The following is a 24,933-nucleotide window of genomic DNA, read 5'->3' as shown; positions in this document are numbered from 1 at the left end:
CTAAGGCCGGCCCTGTTTGCTTAAGTGAATGTTTCATTCTGAATTTTCACTGTTGATCCTCAATTCTTAATTTCATTTGCTAAATTCTTTATCTGGGAGCCATGAATTTTGGAAGTTTTTCATTGTCATTCCACTCACTCATTATGTTAATATGAATAATGCGCCAACACTTGTTAACATATACACAGGTTCATACAACTATTAGGCCTAAGCATTAACTGACACAGCAAGACGTTCAGTGGTAATACAACACTATAAACTGAAAAAAGTCTAGTGTTGACAGATCTTGGGACTGAATAGTAATAAAATAAGAATTAAACTAGTTTCGAATATGTTAGTTTTAGTAAAACTATCGTTCATTATGAAAAGGACACTCAACGAAGAAAACTTTCAATGTATTATATAAAACTAATAATTTTTGAAGTTATATAAAATATGAAAATACGGAAGTAGTGCACTCATAAGAGTTATTAAGTTATAACCTCCAGATAATTAAAAGCAGCCCGAAAGTAACGTGTCGCCCAATTTGAAATTTTGGTAGTTAGGAATCTTTAAAAATCATACCAAATCTAAAAATATTAATTGAAAGTCATTTATGTACTAAGGTTAGTTTAAGTTAAACAAAGGCTTATATAACTATCCAGGAAAGAGATATTTTAAAGTGCTTGGCAATACTGACGAACCTGGGAGTTTGGGAGACGGGTACATCTACAGTATCTTTTCTACAATATTGAATTATGTTTATGTTAAGTTTGGTGTATATACCTCCAATGGTACAGAAACTATTCGAAAAATATATTTAGGCTGCAAACACTGACGAAAATGATTCTTGGGTGTTCAAATTAAAACGTAATAAACCTCTTTGAGATATAGGTCTCATAATGCACTAAAGAAGAACATGGTTGATACAGCTATTTAAGCGTGATACGCGAATTTGCATCGTACAGTTCGCGGCATAGAAATCGTTACACAAATTCTAAGTCCAAATTAATAACAAACTCTTGTCCCGTTTTCTTATGTATCCAGAAATACATGTCCCAATCGATTATATGCTTCTAGTATTCAATCCAACTCTTCCCCTCTTCCACCTCTCCTTGTCTAAAACAGTGTGTGTGACGTAGTACACTCTTTACATTCAGATGAAAAAGCTGGAATCAAGTATACAATGTTATAGCTCTAAAACAGTCTTTTTCATTCGTTTGTTCTGAAATATCTTTTAAGAGCCTAAATTAAAAAAGAAAAAAGTCACACAATATTCCCATAGCTTTATAAATATCTTTATTTTCATTCTTTCCCTTCTTTAAAGACTGCTATCTAGTAATATGCTCCCTAAGAAATCTATGGAAATTGCAATAACGGCAGGAGGTTTTGTGCTTCCAAAAGTCTGTAGTGCATGCACAGAGCTTAAGAATATCTACTGACAGAAATGAATGTTTATTCAATGATTCATTTAAGTTCTTTTCAGTAATTGCAAGCAAATGTTCCAGGGGCGTCATTTGGGCAGGACAGGAGGGTGTAATTTCCAATCCCTTGAGCTTCATAAATACATATTGTTTGATCAAATGTACAGTAATGCACTATAGTAAAAGTGAAAATCTTCTGTCGGCGGAGAATCTCCCCCTTCCCCCCCGAATAAAATCTCAAATGACACTGATTTTAGCAACAAACCTATCGAGTTACGATAACACATTACCAGAGAGCCTACATTTGGTTTCAAGAGTCGAAGGTTTGATTTCACGCCATATGAGTTCCTGGGCGACATAGAGAGGAATAAAAAGAGGAAGAGATTCAAGTATGGAGACAGAGAGGGATGACTTATATATACAGATTTAGAGTTGAGGAAAAAATGATCGGACAGCATTCGTATTATGACGAAAATTGTGATTTTGTGAAACAGAAGAAGGGAAGGTTTCGAACTGCGAGGATCACATTAGGCAGTTATTGAATTAAGGTGGAGAACTCTTTCTAGAACATCAGATTATTACGAAGGGAGAGAAAGATCTTGAGAACTGAGGAATTAAGAATTAAGAAAATTTACAGCTTCCGAGACGGGTTTCGAACCAGGAACCTTGTGGTTATCGCACCATGACTTTATCCATTCTGCTACGGAGAACTCTATGTGCTCATTTACATATGTTTCCTTTAGCTGCGTTGAAAACAAACTTAATGGGATATTCCAAAAGTTGACTCGGTGGATTCGCCGTTCAGATAGGATATAATCCTCTTGTAACTTAGTTACAATGTGCATAATGAACTTCCTCTTGTTCAGAACAGTTTTTTAAGGCAGTAAAATTTGTTACTATTGTGTTAATTAAGTTACATTTGATAGACCATCTGATAAAGTAGTGCCAAACCCTGTCCGTCATTGTTTCTTAGGTGAATGGTTAATGTAAGTTACTCCTAGGTGGATAGTCCGAGCTTCGAATCAAGACCATTCTTATTGATTATTTTCTTTGAGCTACACTCATACTCTGCATTCCACAAGTTCAATTTTGAAGTAATGTAGTCACAGCTAGTTTAATTAGATATTATTTTCAAATAAGTGGAAAGTTCTAAGTGCTTCCAGAGAGAGGGAGTGCTGTTCAAATAGAACTGATCACTCTCAGCCTCAGGTTATAACCACTGGGCGGGGTTCTTAGCGGTTTCCTTTCCTTGCTAAACCATACAGACCGACAGGGTTTTGCACTATTGTGATTAGCAGCCGCATGTGTCTGGAGTGAGAATATATGTTCTGGTGAAAAACACCTATTGGCGGCAGATTAAGAAACAAGTGTTTCGCTAAGCTCACATTCCGATTTCCCAGACAAGACACGCTTCAACGAATTTGCGAACCATGGATTTATACAGAACAATAGAATAGGAAAACAAAATGTACTTCACCCCTTTTACCTTCCTATAGAGATTTCACAAGAAATGGATCATCCTTTTGATCAAAGTGTACGAAAAAGACAAAGAAGTATCTGCCTTTTCACTTACTGTATTTTCAAATCTTTAAGACAAAGAAGGTCTTCTGCATGCACCTGGTTTACTTTAGTTTGCTCCCGTCTAAAATTAATTCTGAGTTTCCTCGTAGCTATTTGATTAATGTAAGGCCCATTTTAGACGTTATGATAAATCATCAAGGGTGGAGATTTTTTTATCATATGCAAGAGAGATATTTTCTATTCACACACGGCGATATCGCTCGGAGATATCCCTCACAGAGGTCAATAGAGTCTGACATCTTTCGGAGGTTATGTGAACTATTTCAGAAAAATACAGGGCCACGATGTTTGCTTGTGGTGTGTATGTGAGCGTTTCTACCTGCCACTTGTGGAAGGACAATTCCTGTTTCTTGGTAATTTGTGTTCCCGCCATAGTAAAATAAAGAGCTTGAAATGGAAAAGAACTATTATGCGGCTTTTGCAATTATCATGTCCGTGGCAATGATATAATTGTGTTTGTTTAAAAAAGAAAAGAAATATAGAACGGTGTTGCCTATTTAGACACTTAAGAATCGTTAATAGTAAGCTGAAAGACGAGTGTCATTTTATTGCTGGGGTTTTTAATTCATTTTTTGTATTTGTGTTCACAGAATATATCTAAATTAAAAGATAAAATATACAAATATACATTCTTGTCCCAAGTATTTAAACATACAACCCCCCCATATATATATATATATATATATACACCTTGTATACTAATCCGTAACTACGCAACTTCTTGTTAAATCTTTTAGGATTCATGGTATCTTTAGATACCATGGCGTAAGTGTTGTCTTTGACCGCTTATTTAGGTTCTATAACAGGTATTTAGGCCGGCTTTTTTATTGGTCAAAAAAAGGATGCATTTTGGAATCAGATGGTCATCTTGGTGGCGCCAAGTGGGGACAGAGGGAAGTGACTTATCCTTGAGGAAATTTCAAAACTTTTTCAAGCCTTTAGTTTCTAACATACCAGATTGAAACTTTGCACACGGATTGTGTGCACATTTGAGTAGGCCTATTTCTCAATTCTTTAAATCCATGTGTACTCGGGCCCGAGGCTGAGGGTCGCAACTATTCCGAGGGGGCGATTTTTTCAGAAAAAATTCTGATTTTTACCAATTTTTCCGCTGTAGGTGTACGATACGCACATGTGAGTCATACCGTTGGAAAGGGCTTGTTATATTGAAGAAAATAGTGTTTGAACCATGACTCTAGGTCAAATAGTAACGACGCAGTATTTTTTTATAATATGATTGAGTTGATTTTGAGTTTAATGTCCTGTTCAGCAGTGATGCTATGTGAGACGTGGACCTACTGATTAACGTGGAATCCAAACCACATGAGCTCCCACTGGAAATCGAACCCTGGTCTCCCACGCCAAAGGCGCGTACGCTAACCGGTTAGGTATACGTGTGTGTGCGGCCTAAATTCAGACTTTCAAAAAATTTTCATCCCTTTGTTTTCAAGATACAAGATTGAAATTTAGCACACGCATTGTGTACGTAAGTACGTATTTTCAAGAAATTTTCAGATCCCTACGTGAACCCAGGGCCGGGCCAGAGTCAGTGTCCGATGTAGAAGGTAAAAAATCGGGGAGCCAGCCAGACCCCAGACTATGATAAGTATATCATGACTTTACTATAAACTTTCAAAAATATATAAATAATAAATTATTTTTTGACTCAAAAAACTGGGGTCCTAGGCAGGGCATGATTTAGGGAGGTGCAAAAGTGCACGTGCACCCCCGCGTTGTTGTAAATATATCGGCCGCGGTGGCTCAGTGGTAGAGCGTTCACCTCTGGTGCATGGGTTCCTGGTTCAAACCCTGCTCCCGCCAAGTGAACTTTGTGGTGGACAAACACCGTGTACGTGGGTTTCCTTTCACTTTGTTCATTCCACCATTTCATTCATTTCTCATTCTCATCAATATTTTTGCTAACTTCATATACCCTGCATTTCATTGCAGTTTATTTTATTATAAATCATTACTTAATTCTACATATTATAGAATTGTTCATAATATTTGTCAAATTACCTCCGACATTTTCAACTATAAATGTATTTTTTTTTTCATTTCTTTATATAACGAAATGTAATGCCATAGTGACATTTTGCACTATGCTCTCTCTTTCGTTACGAGCTAAAGGTGACTATTTTATTTCTAAACGAAAAATAAAATTAGTTATATTTAGTTCCAGAATTAAAGATGATGGAAACCAATGAGCTGACCACACACAAAACAACTTAAATCCATCTTCTTGACCATAGCTAATTAAGGACTACAATTGAAGAGCATTCAATTTATTTTTGAGCTGTAAACATATTCATAGTTTTTATTAATAATAAAATCTAGAACAGTTTTACGCTTGTAAAATTCTACTTCATTTTGTTCGCTTGACAATAAATATATAAATACTTGCAGAATATCGAATCAAACCTTAAACTGTAACTATATTTTCCTGTTTACTGGAGTCCTGTCTGATCAATGAAAAAATAAAAAAGTAGTGGGACCCAATGAGCTATGGAATAAGATACACAAGTCACCTACTATATATATACAGGGCCGGATTTAGAGGGTGCAAGGGTAAACGTGCACCCCCTTCCGTTGTAAATATACACTACCTAAAGTGAGAAGCTAGCAGAGAGTTTTGCAAAATCAATAGTTTAAGTCAATTTTCTGAAGGTTGAAGGAAAAGAATTCGAGACCAGACACTTAGCATTTCCAAAGGAATTCCTCGTTCACATCACAGATGCCTAAAGGCATTTTCAAAACTCAAATTTAATTCAAATGTACTGGTAGTTATTGGTGTACCCCCCTCAGAGATTCCTGGATCGGGCCCTATATATATCCGGGCCAGAGGTGGACAAAAAATCTAAAAACACTTCATACAGGACACGTAAGTTTGGCCCTCCACTGTACAACACGTGTTCCGGTTGCCGATCGTTCTTTTGTTTTCAGTGTGTCATGTGGACCTTCCTCTTCCGTTAACAGTAACAAGTTTACCTGTGAGTGTCGTGGTGTGAAAGTGGTGCGGTAAAATGGGCGACCTGACAGACTTCCAAAGAGGCATGATCGTTGGTGTCCGTCTGGTTGAAGTTTCAGTGGCAACAGTGGCGAACATTGTGGGGTCGAAAGACAATCCTGTCAGATAGGGACCGGAGAGCATTAAAAAGGATTGTAGCAGCTAAAAAAGAATACCACTGCAATGAAAATTACGTCTGAACTCAATTACGGCCTATAGAACCTGGTTTCATCGAAAACAGAGTCCGACGGGAACTTCATAAAATGAAAATTCATGGCAGGGCCGCTATCGCCAATGCCCTAGTCACAACAGTAAATGCGAAAGAGGCGTATCCAGTGGTGCAAGGACCACAAGGCGTGGACTCATGAGCAGTGGAAACACGTAATGTGGTCCGATGAGTCGACCTTCACCTTGTTTCCAACAACCAGTCGTGTTTACGTATGGAGAACACCGTCGCAGGCCTATGATACAGACTGTCTGCTCCCAACTGTAAAGCATGGAGGTGATTCTGTTACAGTATGGACAGTGATATCGTGGTTTTCTGCAGGTCCCATCATAGCCCTGCATGGAATGATGAATACTAAGGAGTATGAGGCCATTTTGGGGAACCAGGTTCTACCCATTGCCCAAAGATTGTTCCCTGATGGTACAAAATTCCACACACCACGATTCAGGTACGTATCCGTCCATTCAGGTGTATACGTCCATTCCACGTCGGATCCAATCTGTTTTGGACGGAAAAAGAGACCCCACACCATACTAGGTATGATTTTCACACTTTTGTAAACGTTTTAGATTTTTGTCTAATCCCTATATATATATATATATATATATATATATATATATATATATATATATATATATATATATATATATATCGGGTGAAGCATTTAAAATTGTTTTTGGGAATATCTTGAAAACTGCAAATCGGATTTTTAAAAAGTTGCAACAAAAGTTGTTCGCCTCGAAGGGGAACATCCAAAGATACCACACTCGACCCCCTGCCCCCACCACCCGGGGGAGGGAGGGGCAACTTTGAAATCTTAAATAGGAACCCCCATTTTTATCGCATATTCTGATTCTCCGTGAAAAAATACGTAACTTCTGTATTGAACATTTTTTTCGTTACGTGATAGATGGCGCTGTAATCGACAAAAACAAACATAGTACAAACGAATGACCTAGTCATTGTTTCCATTTTCTAAAGTCGGGGCTATCTTGCCAGATTATTAATATTCAAAGTCTAGTTTGGATTTTAGTCATATTTTCCGTTTACCATTTTTCCATTGCTTACTTGCATTTATTTTATTGATGTTTATTTTCCTTTGCAATTAGTATAAATTAGTTAACGTATAAGTGTAATTAGTTATATATATATATATATATATATATATATATATATATATATACAGGCGCGGATCCAAGGAGGGGGCTATAGGGGCTATAGCCTCCCTTGTTGACGCTCAGGTATACACTGGATAAAAGGGCTTCAATCCTGCTTTACACTGGATAAAGCGGCAAACTATGGTATAACCCCTCCCTTGATCATATCCTGGATCTGCCAGTATTTATATATATATATCTCAATATTTATATATATTTCAATCTGACATTGTAAATTAAAATACAATTTATATAGAAGTGAAATAAGTATGAAGCATATATATATATATATATATTGAAAATTCGAAATTCTAGTTATGAAGTATCTATATACGATTTCTGAATTCGGAATTGAGTTGAGTTGAGTTGATTTTGGGTTTTACGTCCCGTTCAGCAATAACAGGAGGTAAGCACTAAAACGCTTGATTGACAAACCAGAGTAAGAACTGAAAAATACAACAATATTGAATAGGTCTACAACAAGGGTGGCTAACCTTTCTTAAGTTTGAGCGCTACTTTTCATTTCTGAAATCACTAGCGATCTACTGATTAAAATATAGACTAATAATGAGGACGTAATGGACAGTAAAAAAAAAAGTAAATACGATTCATAAAATTAAGATTATTTAAATATTTAAAAAACTAATTAATTCATTTTGATTTTCTCAGAAACGTTCATTTGTTATCAGAAACTAGCAATCAGTCCATCGAGATTAGTATGCTTGATTGATACAAACAGTAAGACAGACCACCGTGGGCTACCTCTCACAATTACTTGTAGACTAGTAGACCATGGTTGATGTGTCCATCTCTGGTCCCCAATAAATTTATGTGGAAGAATTATTGCAAATACTGTATTTAATTTTAGGTTTAGAATGACTTATTTCGAAGATATGGACAAAGGTTTCAATCAAGGACGTGCCGCTTCTGATGTATGTGGTCTAGGTTTCAATTCTCGGTGCTAGTCGGTTTTATCTCATCTTAAACTATGGATCTACCTTTGCTTTAGCCGAGGTTAAATTTCATAAATCAAAGCAAACCAAATCGAACGGCTAATTTGTTGTAGCTTTCGTAGTTTGGAAAACTATTCGCATTTCATGAACAGAAAATGGGGAAAAGATATTTCTTTCCTTTTTTGTCAACAGAACAGATCACAGGACGACAGTTATAAGCAAATTCTTAGCAAAACCTGTTTTTTCCGCTTTCCTTCCAAGAAGCTGGCAGCGAAGAAGGGTTGGAAGCGGTGACCTATTCATTCCTTTGTTTCTCTACGGGGGGCTATACCTGGCTTGCATGCGATAAGTTGAACATGTCGAACTTATCGCATCGTATCATATGCAGGAGAGATATCATGAGATAAACTAATTTAGACATGATGATTTCTGAAATTTATCTCTACCCTTGATGATTTATCATAACGTCTAAACGGCCTCTAAGGCGTATTAAAGCGGAAGACCCGTTTTTGATTTCTAGCAAGCCAGTAGCGTAACCAGAGGTGGTTGACCCGGCTCAAGGGCACCCCTTACTACAGTGATATCAAATATGATTCTGATTATTTTCAGTATTTTATATAAATAGATAGATATAGACATATAATATGTATCACAAAAAAAAAGTTGTTTGGTTTGGTGTAATTTGGCCATTGCATGGATATGGCATAGCTGCTAAAGAAAACTCGGACCTACTAATTATAGTGGAATCCGAACCACTTATTTCCTTTAATTGTACCTAGCGCCTCCAAGAGCTCACTCTCACTTAGAGATGTCACCATTTTTTTTCTGCGACGATATTATATCAAGGAATATGGGAGTGTTCCAGCCAAGCTCTCGCTTCCTCAGAGCCGAGGGACGTCATCCCTTTAACGTGAAGGGCTTAAAACCGTAGATGCCGAAATGCAATAAATTTCGCTGAAGCAAATTCATCAAGAATCACCGATGTGTATAAATGATGTACAGGACATCGAGGGACTGTATTAGCAAAATCGAAACCTACCATAAAGCGTGTAAACGCTCAATACTTAACGTAATTCATATTTAAACACTTACTGCATGATTTTTAGGTGCTGAAAACACACACACACACACACACTACTTCTCAAAAATCGCGTGTGAACACTTCCTTACCTAATATAATCACAAAGAAAACACCATATGGCAGCAAAATATATTGTTTATAAATATCAACACTTCTCCTAACACATGAAACAAAAATTAGTCGCTTTTGATAACTCAAATCGGAGCTGAGGTGGAACAAAAATACGTGCCATAAATGACACAGCATGCAGATGCGTATTACCCATGTCAACGAATAATCTGATAGCCATAACTCGCCATAAGTAAACAGAATTAAATGTTATGTCTCTGAAATGAAATAGAATTGTAATTTGCTTGATAACGAAATAGAAACAAGTGAATTCCATTTCACAGTATGGATCTAAATTAGACTTTCACTCTATGTAAATTCAATAATAAAACGATCGGTTCCTTAGAGTAGTGGTTCCCAAACTGGGGGCTTAGAAGAGCAAGCAAGGGGGCACAAATCCACATTCGAAATTAGAAGTAAGTTCATTACGAACCCGATGGGAGGTCATGTGGTTCTTATCCCACGTTAAGCTGTAGGTCCACGCTTCATATAACCTCAATGCTAAATGGGACGCTAAACTCACATTGATCAATCAATTCAAGTTCATTACGAATGTTGTAACAAACGAATGTTGTCAAAGTTCAATAATAATAATAATAATAATAATAATAATAATAATAATAATAATAATAATAATAATAATAATAAAAGTAAAAATGAAGCTCTCAAAGAAATAATTGATTTTGCAAATCTATGGCTTGAATCATTGGTCGAAGTTAAGTGATATTTTAACCTCATACTTGCAGTAGACATTTGCATAGAGACCGGTCCGTATGATACGCTTCGTCCCCTTCCCTAAGTTCTCTTTCGCATTTGACCCTCGACATCTGCCACCTTACCAATCTCTATCAGATAAATTTAAAGTCCAAACAATTATTCTGGTCGTTTTAGAAACACTCTTGGTAGTTTAATATTAAAACTATTACGTACAGTCGAAAATTCGAAACGAATTTCTTGTATTATTGAACTAGCTCGTATTGTAAAACTCAAATTAATCATTCTCTGTAAATTTACTTTTAAAAAATGAATTTGTAACAATTCAGATCTTTCTTTACAGGATACAAAGTGAAAATGCATTAAAATTTGTACAAAACGAAGATATTTATAAAATAAGTTTTTCTATATCATTATTTTGTATTGTTAAAATTTTGTTCATGGACGGGGGAGGGGAGCGCCGAACCCTTTTGGGCCTAGGGGCGGAAAAACATTAAATCCGGCCCTGGTCGAAAACTAAAAATAAATCAATCATCGATGTTTGTCCGACTAATATTACATAAATGGTATAAGTTATCTCCGTTTTGTATAAAATATAGATGAAATATAGCTTTAGGAACACACGTGAGCTAGTTGCATCCTCCTAAGTTGTTCCGCTCTTTAAACAACGATTAAAGGATTATACGAAAATGAGTTAGAAGTCGAGGACTGGCACATTTACCCCAGTAATACAAAACATTTATTTATGGCTGTTCTGCGTAGTTATATTTATACATAAACAATTATTTGCTAACTATATGAATTTTATTTCCAAGTAAACAGTCGGTGTATATGAAATTCTATATACTTATCAAGATGTAATAATGTCTCTAAAAATACTCGACCAGAAAATATGCAAATTCTATTTTCTATTTGGAGCATCCAGGGGTGGCCACACGCTGATTTTAGGGCGTTGGTTGCACCCGTTAGACTTTCTTTGGGTGTAGGGCATATTTTCTTTCAAAATGACACAATCGCACTTTTAATTATACTATAATTTTCGTTTTAAAAACGGCAACTGTGAAGGTGAATGAATATATTCTCTGTGGCTTGAAAGGATAAAATTATGACGGAAGGTGGAAGAAGATACTATATAGACTGGTCCTGTTTATAAAGAATGGACAAGGGCTACTAAGTGATGTAGCCTGCAATGTATTCGAAATGCGAACCAGTGTGGAAACTCGCGAATCTCGCTAAGAATTTAAGCATTCTGTTTTGTTGGCGAATAGTATATGCGGGAGGAAATTGAGCCCAAGTAGTTGAAGAGATGGGCTACCCTCGGCCGAGGGCGGGAGAGGGCTGCAATTCTTATGTGGTTAACTGCTAGCCCAAGATTCAAGATTCCCCTCACCTCTAGAAAATTCGTAAATAAAACACTGACTTAGCCTACAAAATCCCTATTAAACAATGGCAAGCGAGATCACAAGAGAAAACTACAGTCAAAGGGACAAAGGAAAATATTTAAACCAGTTTTGACGGTAATGTATCTTTAAAAATGTAGGTAAATACAAAATAATTTAATTTAATCGGTTATTTTATGATACTAAATGATAAATATTCTTGACCGGATTTCCAGGCCAAATACTCCAGTGTGCCTGACAAAACATCATGATATTCCATGATTATTTTCTACTTGCTTCAAAGAAATACCTGATGACAAAGACACTAAAACTTCTATCCCAAGTTAACCAATAAAAAAAAAGAAAGAAAAAAACGTAGCGGACTAAAAAGATACTCCCTGCTTGCCTATGGTTTTGTCGTTTCACGGCAGGTATTATCTTCGGATAGAGAAAAAGAAGCTTTTGTGTAGAGTTCAAAAAATCTGCAGTGTTTTCGAATTACAATCTTCTCCCTGCTATTGGAAGAACCAGGTGTCTACTTTGATCCAACCTCACGCTCACAAACCCATTTCGACCTCACACTCTCTCGACCTAACGCTCACATCACCAGTCCGTCTTCACGCTCACATCACCAGTCTGACCTCGGGCTCACTCAACCTCACGCTCACTTTGTGAGGTTGAGGTCGAGTGAGCGTGGGTTCCGAACTCGTGAGCGCCGACTTCATGAGTTTGGACACCTTTGCGGTCAGGTGGTTCAAGTGTTATTAAGTTTTATTCATTTTTATAGATATCTCCCCTTCCTTCCACCTACTCTACGTTCTAAAAACCACCCCAGTTCCAAAGCTCATCAATGTTGATAATTTGATTAAGATCGGTTCGGCGGTTCAAGCGTGATGAAGTCACAAAGACAGCATCTTTATTTTTATTTTTTAAATATATATGTCCCCCTTCCCCTCTCCTACATTGTGTCGTTAAAAGCAAAAAATAAAAACATCCCAGATCCGAACCGTATCTATGTTGAATGTTTGATCAAGATCGGTCGGATGGTTCAAGAGTTATTAAGTTTATTCATTTTCATATATTTACCCTCCTCTCCTCCTCTTCACAAGTTCTAATATCAAAATGAAATAATAAAATGCTTTCCAGGTTCGAACTTCATCTATTTGATTGAGATCGATCGGGTAGTTCAAGATTTATTCGCTCACGAACATAGTCACTTTTATTTTTTTATTTATTGCTTTTTGTATATCTCCCCTTCCTTCCTATCCCCTATGTTAGTCCGTCAATGTGAAATGGTAAAATCCATCCTTCGCGTTAATGGAGACGGGAACATATTGCCTCGTTGCTGACGTCCCCATTAATCTCCCTACTCATACTCCTAAAATCCATCCCAGGCACGAACGTCATCCATGATAAAAATTTGATCGAGATTGCTCGTTTGGTTCAAGAGTTATTATTAAGTTTTATTTATTTATTTTATAATTCCTTCCCTTCCCCTAAGTTATACCGTCAAAGTGAATAGTTAAAAACACTTCCAGGCCAGAACTGCATCTACGTCAAAAATTTGATCGAGATCGGTCGGGTGGTTAAGAGATTAATCTCAGAAATGCCTCAGAATGAGATATGATACTCGGCATGTAAATTCTTCATCTACTTCTGTACATAATCAGTGTGAGTTCCATACCAACCCCTATAAAATGAAAGCAAGTGTAGATAGCCGGAACACGTTAGGCCGAGGGGAAACTTTCATGATGCGTGTCAGGTGGAGAGCTACAATCTGCCTGTTCGCCATTTTGAATCTCGCTCATAAAGTTTAAATAAGAAGTGGTCATGTGATTTATGAAACAGGACTAACAAAGAGACTTACGGAAGTGTCACTCACCGATTTGAATGAAACTTTGAACATTTGTAGAACATCGAAAAATAATCGACACGTATTTTTTTTTATTTCGGCAATGCTATGGGTTTAAGGGTAGAAACCACCCTTTGAACGGATAGGGGTGGTATCGAAGCATATACAGAAAACAATCATTTAATGTAGAAGAAAACATAATGCCAGGGAGTTTTAGAATAGCTGATTCAGAATCTGGCGTCAAATTTACGAAATATAAAATGGCGGATCTAATATGGCGATTACAATTATAAAAAGTCTTCTGGTTTGAAATGCAGTGCTAGCCAATAACAATCATAGTTGGCAGGAATTACTGCGGGGAGGTTGCAGATCGATTTGAAACCTCTTTCTGTACTTATTTCAACATGATACTTGACTAAAGTAAGTCTCTGCACCTCTCACTATTCGGGTGCTTATGTATAGTGAGGGCCATGGTGGCTCAGTGGTAGGACGTTCACCTCTGGTACATGGAGTCTCTGGTTCGGTTCCAGCTCGCGCCAAGTGAACTTTGTTCTGGACAAACACTGTGTGCGTAGGTTTCCTCGGTGTTCTCCCGTTTCCTCCCAGTTTCTTCATTCATTTCTCATCATTATAGTGTCCTTAACCCTAGACGATATAACTGTGGGACGTAAACATTAAAGATTTCATTTCATTTCGTTTATGTATAGTGAGTCCCCTCGTCTCTCACTATGTCACAACTCCATAGTCTATCCTCGATTGTTATAATTATGAATTTATCGAGAAAACGTTTTGCAGTAATGATATTCTGTAAAAACAAGTGTGTGATGTATAAACATTGTTTACAGCATACACAAATTATTAGAGCAATAACTGTGCCCAAATCGCAAAATGTTGCACAATTTTGAAACAAAATTTTATGTGATTTTCAAATGCACCACTAATACCTAATAAGACTTGCAAATCTGGGACAAGAATACTGATTATCAATCAGTGATTGGATCTTAGTTATATTATTATGAAGACCTGAAGTCATGTAAAGAAGGACAATATCAGGAAAGTGTCTCAAGAAATTTTTCTATCGCCCAAAGAAGAACACATCAAGAGGCTGAATCCTACTAGTTATTTCTGCAGAAATTGTTTCTATTTTGAGGTCCTCTTTTGTTCTTAAAATAGGTTCAAAAGTTGAATTGTGACCACTCCAAGAATCTAATAATAAAATCGACTTTGCAGTAGACGCTGGAATAAGCATCCAAAATAATAAGAGGAGAGGGTACTAACTTTAAATAAGCACCCCGGCTAGTGAGAGGGGAGGGAAGTTACTTTCAATAAGCACCCCGAATAGTGGTAGGCAAGGGACACTTTAAATACGCACCCCCAATAACGAAGGTGCAGAGATACACTTTAATCAAGCATCTCGTTAAAACAAGTACAGACAGGGGTTTCAAATCGGTCTGCAACCTCCTCGCAGTAACCCCTGCCAACTATGATTGTTCTTGGTTAAAAGTATAACATTTCAAACGAGAAGACTTTTTGTAATTGTAATCGCTATATTGGATCCGCCATTTTATATTTCGTAAATTTGACGCCAGTTTCTGAGTCAGCTGTTCTAAAACTCCCTGGTATTATGTTTTCTTCTACCTTAAATGATTGTTTTCTGTCTATGCTTCGATGCCACCCCTAACGTTCAAAGGGTGTTTTCTACCCTTAAGCCCGCACCATTACCGAAATAAAAGAAAAATACGTGTCGATTATTTTTCGATGTTCTACAAATATACAAAGTTTCACTCAAATCGGTGAGTGACACTTCCGTAAGTCTCCTTGTAAGAGTTTTCTGAAATAATTCGATATAATACAATACGTTATTGTTTTGTATTCTTTGGTTCGAGCCCAGCTCCGCGAACTGAGCTTTGTGGTGGAGAAACATCGTGCGCGTGGTTTTTCTCGGGGTTCTCCCGTTTCCTCCCACTTTCATTATTTCCATTCATTTCTCATCATCACCATCTCCCTTCGCCTAGCCGGCATAATCGTGGGACGTAAAACTTAGAGGTTTCATTTCATTTTATTTCATTCATTGATAGTATTCTATTCTTATATTTAAACACTCTCCTTGTGGTGTTTTTACTTTCGGTTTACAAAATCTAGTTTCGTCTAAACTTTCTTTAGTTTTTCATCTATTTGTACGAGGATTATATATATTGTTTAACAATATAGAACATGCAATTCCAATTATAAACATGATAAAGAATCAGGTTTCCTTACTTATTTGTTTCCTGAAAAATAAGTAAAATATTTTTGTTAAATTTGTAATATTTATTGTAAAAAGGTATTTCTTTCAAACCAAGTTATGAGTATTAAACATGAGGCACAAACAATCATATCACAACACAAGAATGAACGAAAGATGGTTTGATTCTAAGATTCCCTCGATCGTCGTGACTGTTGAATTTTGTGCCGAATTAAGTACAGAACTTAAGCACATACAGTAAGTTTTCTCAAAGAAAGAACGGAAGCAAGAAATTTGTCAACAGTTGCACAGATTTATTCTTAGTTTCATACTGGTTATGTGAATAAATCTCACAGTGGATTATTATCCAAATAAAGGCAAAATCACCGACATCAACTGTATTAAAGCACGTCATTAGCATAAGTTATGTCATGAAGGACATTAAATTTTCTTACCTAGGTAATTCACAGACCTATAACCGCTTCTATCATCTAAACATGTACCTAAGCCTAATGTTGTGAATTAAGTTTGAAAAGAAGCTTAATACCTTGAGAAGTATAATTATTTTTCCTTCACTGTGCATTGTTATTTTCATGCAAGTTAAATACAAGATTTTCAATGTTTTATAAGTAATCAAACTAATGTGGATAGTTCTTTGAATACTGTTGCTAATCTTTATATTTTTTTTTCTATTTTTGTGAGAATTATGACATTATTGCAGATAAGTCATATCCTGTTGAACTCAAATGCTGAAAACGAACTTTAAACTCAAATTTATCAATTGAAACGAATTAAATTAATGAAATGTCGTTTAACTATGATATACGTACCTCTACATACGAAATATCATATTCATGGAAACATGGTTGAACAAGATTAGAACTATGAACAGTATTAACGAAAGATTGACCATTAATGCATATATGTCCCTTTCCTTCCTCAATTGTAGCCAATGAAACAAAAATTTTCAAGAATGTATATAAATATTTCCTTACTCATATAGTCTTTCAGTGTTCTAATCATAATGCATCTCTGTGTGTTTATAATAAAAAGGATAGCTTATCAAACATACAATCATAGCCACACTGATTCTCTTTGTGCACTGTCTCCTGGCCATGTGGTTAACATACACACTTCAGGCGAAAAAAACCTAGGTTTGATTCTCGGTAGGAAATCATGTGGTTGGGATGTCGTTTTAAGCTATAGTCCATGTCTCATATAGCCTAGATGCTGAAAAAGACTTCAAAGTAGCCAAACCAATCTTATTTTATTAGTATTTCCTATAATGTGCTACTTGGATAGTCCACTTTCGAATAAGACTGATAACTTTCTATTGCAGCAAATTCAGCAAGTGCGTTCTGTTAAATTTCGTTGGACTTATTTGAAACCACTGTAGTTTGGACTGAAGCTCTGAATATATCCATAATATGCTGTGCGAAAGGTAAACAAAAACGTCTATTACTCGTTCAGTATAATGGGTTTCTAGCTATAGGCTTGTGTGTTCAAAACTGAAATTTTAAATTTATTATTACGGACATAATCACGAATCACAAGAATCAAAAATCTCAGGCTGGAAAGTGGAATAATCGTAGAAAACTAAAAAACAGATAAAGTGTGTTCAAAAGAATGCTTGGAAAGATATGTTGGAAAACTAAGAAAAGTTTTTTTTTTTTTTTTTGGTATTTTGTTGTGTTAATATTATTCAATCTATAATTTCCTCTCTTGTGCTTCTTCTCCTTACACTTTCTTTGTTTCTCTTTAAATATCACTTTGTTTCCTTCAATTTCTATAACCTATAACAACAGGTATGCTCGATGAAATGTGAGCGTTATTTTTTTTCACTCTCGCTCCGATTCTTTCTCTCTCTCTCTCTCTTTCTTATGTTGATTTGTCTTCTTATACATAACCCTCTCTGATCTCTTTACGTTTTTTATTATATATAATGTCTAAGCTAGGGAATGAGAAACATAAAGTACTTAAATTTATGGAAATATGCTAATCTATAAAGAATGCAAAGTTTCATAATTCTTTTCCATTCCTACTTCAGTTTTCATTTTGTATTTCTTTAATAAATACATAAGCATAAAGTTTCTTACTTTAATTGAGCACAAAGAGGATAAATCACACTGCACTTTTAGTATTGAATATGAAGTAAGTATTTTATATTAGCTATAAGGCTACAATAGTACAAGTGATGCATATGATCATTCTGAACTGTTTTCTTATGTTAATTCCTGTAATTTATGTCCTGAAGTATATGAATACACAGCAAATAATTCCTCTATATTTGATTGTTTCTTAAACGCATTACAATTTAAACTCTAACAGAATTATAACAGAACTATAACAGAAAATCTGAACAAAATCAGCCGCAAGTTGCACAATACTGTAATACTTTTTTTTTTTCGGAAGCGTAGATGATAATATTGTGAAACGCATTCATATTATGTTTGTTCAGAACTAACCAAGTTAAGTTTCTCAGTATAAAATGTAAGAATGATTGTGAAGTTCTGATCGACTTCTTCATGAAAATCAAATTTGGATAGCTACTGTATATTTTACTTCAGAAACGTCATTAAAAAGCAGAAACATACGTTTCTACTACATAAAAAAATTTAAAATACTAAAAAGAAGTTTGGATTCAATATATGCAAAGCACTGGTAAACACACGCGTCAACGACTTGATGACGAACAAACTGTGAGTTTCACCTCACAATAGAGATATATCTAACTGAAAGTAGTGTAACAGTCACTCAGTGCGCATAACGCTGATCATGACGTTTCTTATTTCAAACGTTAATATTTGTCGTGTACAGTTTTCTGCAGATCAGTTAATAGAAAAATGCACCAAAAAATAATGTGTTGATCAGTATTTAACTGTACTACTTATCTATGCATGTTCCTATTTATTTCTGTCTTATATTTGAGTTCATAGCTCTGAACAATATACTAGTATTGAATGTAGAGAAATATGTGCGATAAACCTAACATTACCTTTCAAATTTAAATTCAATTGTATTTTATTTTCTAAATGTCGAACTAGAAGCTATGAAATTTTACATATGACACCTTTCTGACACAGAACATGAATATGTCCACCACTTCCGCAAATTCTACCTAGGTATATGGTTAAATCTAGGACAGGGTGTAAATCTTTTTTGAACCATTCAGTATATAGGAATGCTCACAATATACAAGCATGTACATGTTTGCAAGCTTTCAGAAATTTCTCACAAATAGAAGTGAAGAAAGAGGAAAATAAAATTAACGTACTCAATGTGTATGAGAAAAGACTTTTGGAAGGATGGGCATAGAGACACAAAATTTGATATGTGATGGCACTTCACACACAGAATATAATCTTAGAAATTTGCATATTCCGTTTTTTAATTTTATTTTTGGTAGGTAGGAGGCAAAATCAGTATCGTGAACATAACTGATTATATTTTGTAAATGTTGGACATAAGAATATAAAATTTGGTATAATGAGTGCATTTGGATACACACATACACGTTGCGTTACCTGCTATCAGTTTCTAAAATTTAGCCCTGAGGAACTGAGAGGCAAATTCAATGTTGGACGCATATGAAGAGCAATTCTTTTGAATAACTGTAGTATATTCCTGATATACTACACTCAAAAATTTAAGTTCTGGAAACTGATTCTAGAACAGGGTTTCTCAACCTGTAATACCCATAACACTGGTGTGAGAACCGTTTTTGATGGTACACATACGAATTATGATGTATGAATAATTAATATGCTTGGTGGTACGCCAGTAGAAAAGGCTGAGAACTCCTCCTCTAAACCAAACCCAATTCCCAGAAGTCTGCGCACAAATAAATGCATTTCCTCTAAATTTTGTGATAGATAAAACATGAAAAGTATGCAAGAGTAAGACATCACTTCAACAGACTAACTATGCAACGTAGACAACAGGCATAACGAACGAGGAAAAGAAGACAGTACTCGAAACGTGGCATACTACAGTACCTTGCAGATGATCAAATCCTATGAATGGCTTACAGTCATCAAAACAGGAAGAGGGACAGAAAGAGGATGCATAGTAATATGTTTGTGTTATTTTCGTACTTTTATGCTCTTATGTTTTGGCTGTGCTCGAATCCTTTGTACAAATATTTTTGATATTTCACTTTTGTATGAAGCCTGCCTCAATTGACAAAGAACGTACTTTCGTAAATGCAAGAATATTCTGAAATGTCACTACTATATTTTGAGTATACAAAATTAATGCAGAATTTCAAGCCACTAATTTAAACTGCCATAATTTACCTAAAACTGAATAAATTTAATTGAAATAAATACTAGCATAATCAACATAGCCTTGAAGGAGGTTACATATTCTAGTAGTGTAGGAAGCTGTGATTCTGGAGCTGATAACGTTCTCAAAACGTTACTAAACACTGGCTTTGTCTTTGAAGACGTGTTCCTACAGAAAACTGTCCAAGTTCTGGAAAAAGTACAAGTTAGCCGAAAAATGGACTGGCAAATATATTTGACTTCACAGAATTTCGTTCCTAATGGATATATATGCTGCAATGTTATCTGTGTACCATTATTACCTTCTAACTTGATTGAACCTTTTCTATTGAACTTTACCAGACATAATGATGCAGTATTGTTATATTGTATCAATACCCTGATAATACTTCTTGGGTTTGCTACGATTGAGACAGTCAGAGGGATTGATTATATCTACAGACCACCACACAGTCAGCACAACCTTGGATTGAAATTGAAGTTTAGAAAGTGTTTAGAGGAGGAAACGTAGTTCAACTATTGTGAAGAAAGTAGTCAGTTTCCATACAAGACCTATCTTGTTGCGTGTTAAAACGAAATCTAGAAATAATATGCTTTTGTTAGCAGGATGTTCGTAAAACTGATCTTATAATGCCAATTTGTTCGGTTCTTGGACAATTAGTGTTGCCCTCACTAGTACTTTTAAGTTCCTAGTTACTCCAATCGCCATACAACGGTCGAGTAGTCAACGTCGAGATAAATAGGTACATAGATTGATGGATAGTACACGAGTTGTATGTCTCTCTCAGTGTGTGCTTTGTGAATAACGAATTTACACAACAGTTGAGTTTTGTTTCTCAGTGTGAAACTTAGCAACCCAATAAAATATTGAAACCGGAATTGGTAATTTATCGTTTCTAATTGCACTGCTAGGAATCCTATTCCTGAGATGCTAAATTCCGAGGTGCTGAGATTAGAAAAACATTTATTGTTATCTCTCACTGCTTTCGCTTTACGGAGAACCAGTATTGAAACCAGAAGTGGTTAACTCTCACTGTCTTGCCATTTTTCTTTGATATACGTCAACAACAAACAGACGATCGGACATGCAGTACTATTCTATAACTTCCCTTAAGAATGCAAAACATAAACGCTCTATAACTTATTGGCATGTGGGAAATATTTGAAACGTGCTTAATAGTTGAAGTGTATAATTTCGTGAGACTTTTAGTCTCACTTTTTCATCTCCAGAACAGAAAACATCTGGTTTTGAAATCATGCACTTTAAATCAGTTTTGAAGGCAAGTTTAAAGTAGTATAAAAACCTGACTTTTATTTGTATATCTATTATTAGGTATCTAATAGTGTGCAGAGTGTCTGAAACAAACAGTGCATATTTATTTAAAATGAAGAAAAGTAAGTTTTCAGAAAAATTCAAATATACCTACAAATAAATCGAGAAAGCAGTATTCAAGAGTGATATTTCAAACTTCGGAAACATACTAGAAATTAGTTTTCTTCTTTCTAGATTTAAATTTAGATTTTAATTTATTTTCTTTATTCAGAAATAGATTCTACGTAATATATATATATATATATATTTTTTAAACTGTTTTGAAGAAACTGTTTTGGTTTCTAAAGTTTAGTGAAAAATGTTATGACAAACTCACCCTAATTTTATTTTTTGATTTAGTATAAATATGAACTATTTTGATAATTAAAGTGGAGACAGTCTCATAAAAAATAAAATTTTCCATTTACGACTTTAATCTGAAATAGCTTATTTAAAGCTTGAGCTTTAAGTGCAACATAATAAAATTCGATTCAAAGTATATCATAGAATATTATTCCTTTAAAATGTTTTTCAGAAATGTTTGCCTTTAAAGTAACGTTTAAAGTGAAAAAAGAGCATTAATCATCTCGTATTGAAAACTTTAAATGTTACTTTTGGCCAAGAAAGAGAGAAAGTTTAGAAAAAGCAATTGAAACTAAGTCGTTTTCTTTTCTTAGTACAGTCCAATTATTAATATAATAAAGACCAATGTGATTTAGAAAACTGACTTTTGAACTATTTAAAGTTAGTTATAGATGCTAGAAATGCAACCATTAGTAATTCTATATGCCACATTTTAAACTTAAATCTAGAAATGTGTAATAATTTAATAAAATCACTTCCTTTATTTTTTGGGTCTCTCTCTATTTATATGGATAACCATTTCATTGGTATTCGATGAACAATGTATACAGGGAAGTCATTTGTAAAATGAACATTACATACTACATTTTTAAAAAAAGTAAAACGATTGCATGCCCAAAGAATAGAATTAACATAAATAGGTCTATCCCCAAATTTTACACTTTCTATTGTAGTTAGTCTTGTGTTTTGGCTCAAATCTAGTTTAGAAGGACACTCAGTACAAGTATTTTTTAACTTCGGTTTCGACTTTACGAAAATTCATTTAGTGAAGAAACGTTTTTAAAAATGTTTTAAACTATCAATATATTATGCTTCCAACAATATTATTAATGAAGTTCTAGTGTTGCTAGTAATGTGCTGTGGTTATGAATAAAATGAATTACATGCACATGACACACCTTAAATTCACCTCAAACAGTACCAAGTATGCGCCTTCCATTTATCATTCTATGATATCTGTACACTTATGTAGCACTGTATGCTCATAAAGTAATCTGATATACGTTATCCTTCATCCGCCCTTTCAAGTACAACTAACATTTTATCACTAACTAAACTAATGTTTTAAGTTTATTCAATTCGTAATGGCCGTTGGAAATTAATAATTGTGCGTTTTTTCTTGAAAATAGATCAGCATTGGATTTGCAATATATATATATATAAATTCTAGAAACCGTATTATTAATTCGTTTGTCTCTGAACCACGTGATCTGTAGTTTGATTTTTGTATGTAACAAAAATGTATTAGCCTGGAAGTAACAACACTTAAATGAAACCTTATATAAACGAAAACAAAAGTGATTCTCAAACATAGAAAAGGAGAAACACTTTATATTACTGCTATAATGTCTTCCTACATTAGTAACCTTTGTGAATACTCTGAAATTATAACTATTATTGTGCAAGATTTCATTATTTTCCTACTCGAAATAAATTCTGTGTTATTGAAAAATACAAATAAATACATTCAAATATAACAAAGTATTTTAAATATTCACCTTTCACTTCCTCTGAATACTGGAAAAGCTCTCTGTCATATTGAATGTATTCCTCATATATTATATTACGTAAATAACGATAAAAATTACAGTATATTCGAATTTTAACTATTAAGCAAATACATCAAATCGCTCAGTGCTATTCTACAGGTGTTTCCCGAAATGTCCTTTTTGACTTTCCAAATAGGCCTATTTAGACGTGCTCGGGCAATTGTACCATTCACCCGAAATCAGACTAGTGACAGAAGGAACTTATTCTCATTACTTGCACTCACACACTGTGAAAGATGAAACTAATGGAAGAAAGTAAACTATTGAATGAGAAGTATCTCACTAACTACACATTTCACATTTGAACTTGCATTGTGCTATAACAATTGCCAAATATGGGCGGTGCGGGAGACTACGCTCGTCCCACACACTCAGCATAGCTAGCTCATACTGAACGGACGAATAAGGAAGATGGCGCAAGAAGCATGCCGCGCTTTATCGATCGCAAACAAGCACGACAGAACGAACATCAATAATACAGGCAATAAGCATTTAACTCAAGTGACTTCAACTGACGTTTATATTTAAAGTACATCAATGAAACAAATAAAATAGTATGTAAATTATCAGTTTCTAATTAATATATACTGCATTTCGACATTTGTTCCTTTCCTCAAAAATAACCAAAAATAAAGTATACCTTTCAGTTTATGTGTTAATTTGTTATTATTTTATTATATTACTCATACAATATAGTTAGGAGATTTTTATGATTATTTTAAATAATTATTACCTGTCAATACCATGATGCTCTCTCTCCCTCTTTCTATATTTAAATAAGAAATACTGAGTGAGTGAGTGAGTGATCAACTCCCAGGTCAAAACGCTTAAGTTAGAGACTTCACATTTCGATAGTACAGTATGTTTGGGAAGTCCGTATACTCCTATTCCTTATTAGTTTCTCATTAGAATAATTTAGTAATGAATTAACGGTTAGCTATCCAAAGGGTCATGTTGGATACACAATTTAACGCATCTCCAGGTTCTTTGTGACATTTTTTCCAAGATTGCAAGTGTGATTCTACGGAAGGTATTCCTTACTGAAGGCAAGAAATTCTTGTCCTTTTTTGTCGGTGGAAGCTTATTGAACCGTTCGATAAAGAATTCTCATGATTGTCTCTCCTATGTTAGGTCGTTCATGAATCCACACACTTGTGACTAATCTCTCTTCGACAGGAAACGAACTTTTAGCTGGCATTTCAACTTGCAGAATATTTGAGTGAGGTGAACACAGACCATCTAGAATGGAACAATAAAAACAACAATAGAACAATATCAGCTACACCAACATCAATATCAATAAACACTAATTATTTTATCTAATATAAGTAAAATAGAGTTTGTTTTTGTGTGTGTCTGTCTGTCTGCGTGCGGCTAAAGGACCAGACGAGTGGACCGAAAGTTACCAAAACTTTGTCACGAGTACCTTGGTCCAGGCTAGTGTTGTAAAGGCCTGGAAAAAACCAGAAATTTTGGGTAAAAAAACCAGTTTTTTACTGTTTTTTCCGAGCTTGTAAAAAAACGGAAAAATTGGGAAAAATTGAAATTTTCGATTATTTTACTACATTATGCTTTTAAAATGAGAAGTATTTTATATTTACTAGTTTACAGTTAGGAACATTGAGTAGTTATGTTTCTTGTACTAGAATAGGGAAGTTTTGTGGCACCAAATATATTTGCACCACTCCTTTAAAGTTAGCACCGTGATAGAATAGAGTTATGGCTACAAAATATACTAAA

General features: G+C 34.9%; 1 protein-coding gene across 3 annotated transcripts in view; it reads right to left on the bottom strand.

The window, feature by feature from the left end:
- tipE (temperature-induced paralytic E) overlaps window positions 1–23,572 on the bottom strand; it is a 285,481-nt gene extending 261,909 nt beyond the window's left edge. For all 3 annotated transcript variants that reach the window (XM_081726629.1, XM_081726633.1, XM_081726636.1), the window contains exon 1: window positions 23,143–23,572. The gene's annotated coding sequence lies outside the window, so the exon portion shown is untranslated. The remainder of the gene's footprint in view (window positions 1–23,142) is intronic.
- Window positions 23,573–24,933: the final 1,361 nt, after the last annotated feature.

Source organism: Thermobia domestica, chromosome 1 (assembly GCF_964235325.1).
Source record: "Thermobia domestica chromosome 1, izTheDome1.hap1.1, whole genome shotgun sequence".
Taxonomy (NCBI): domain Eukaryota; kingdom Metazoa; phylum Arthropoda; class Insecta; order Zygentoma; family Lepismatidae; genus Thermobia; species Thermobia domestica.
This window is presented reverse-complemented; position numbering and strand designations above follow the sequence as displayed.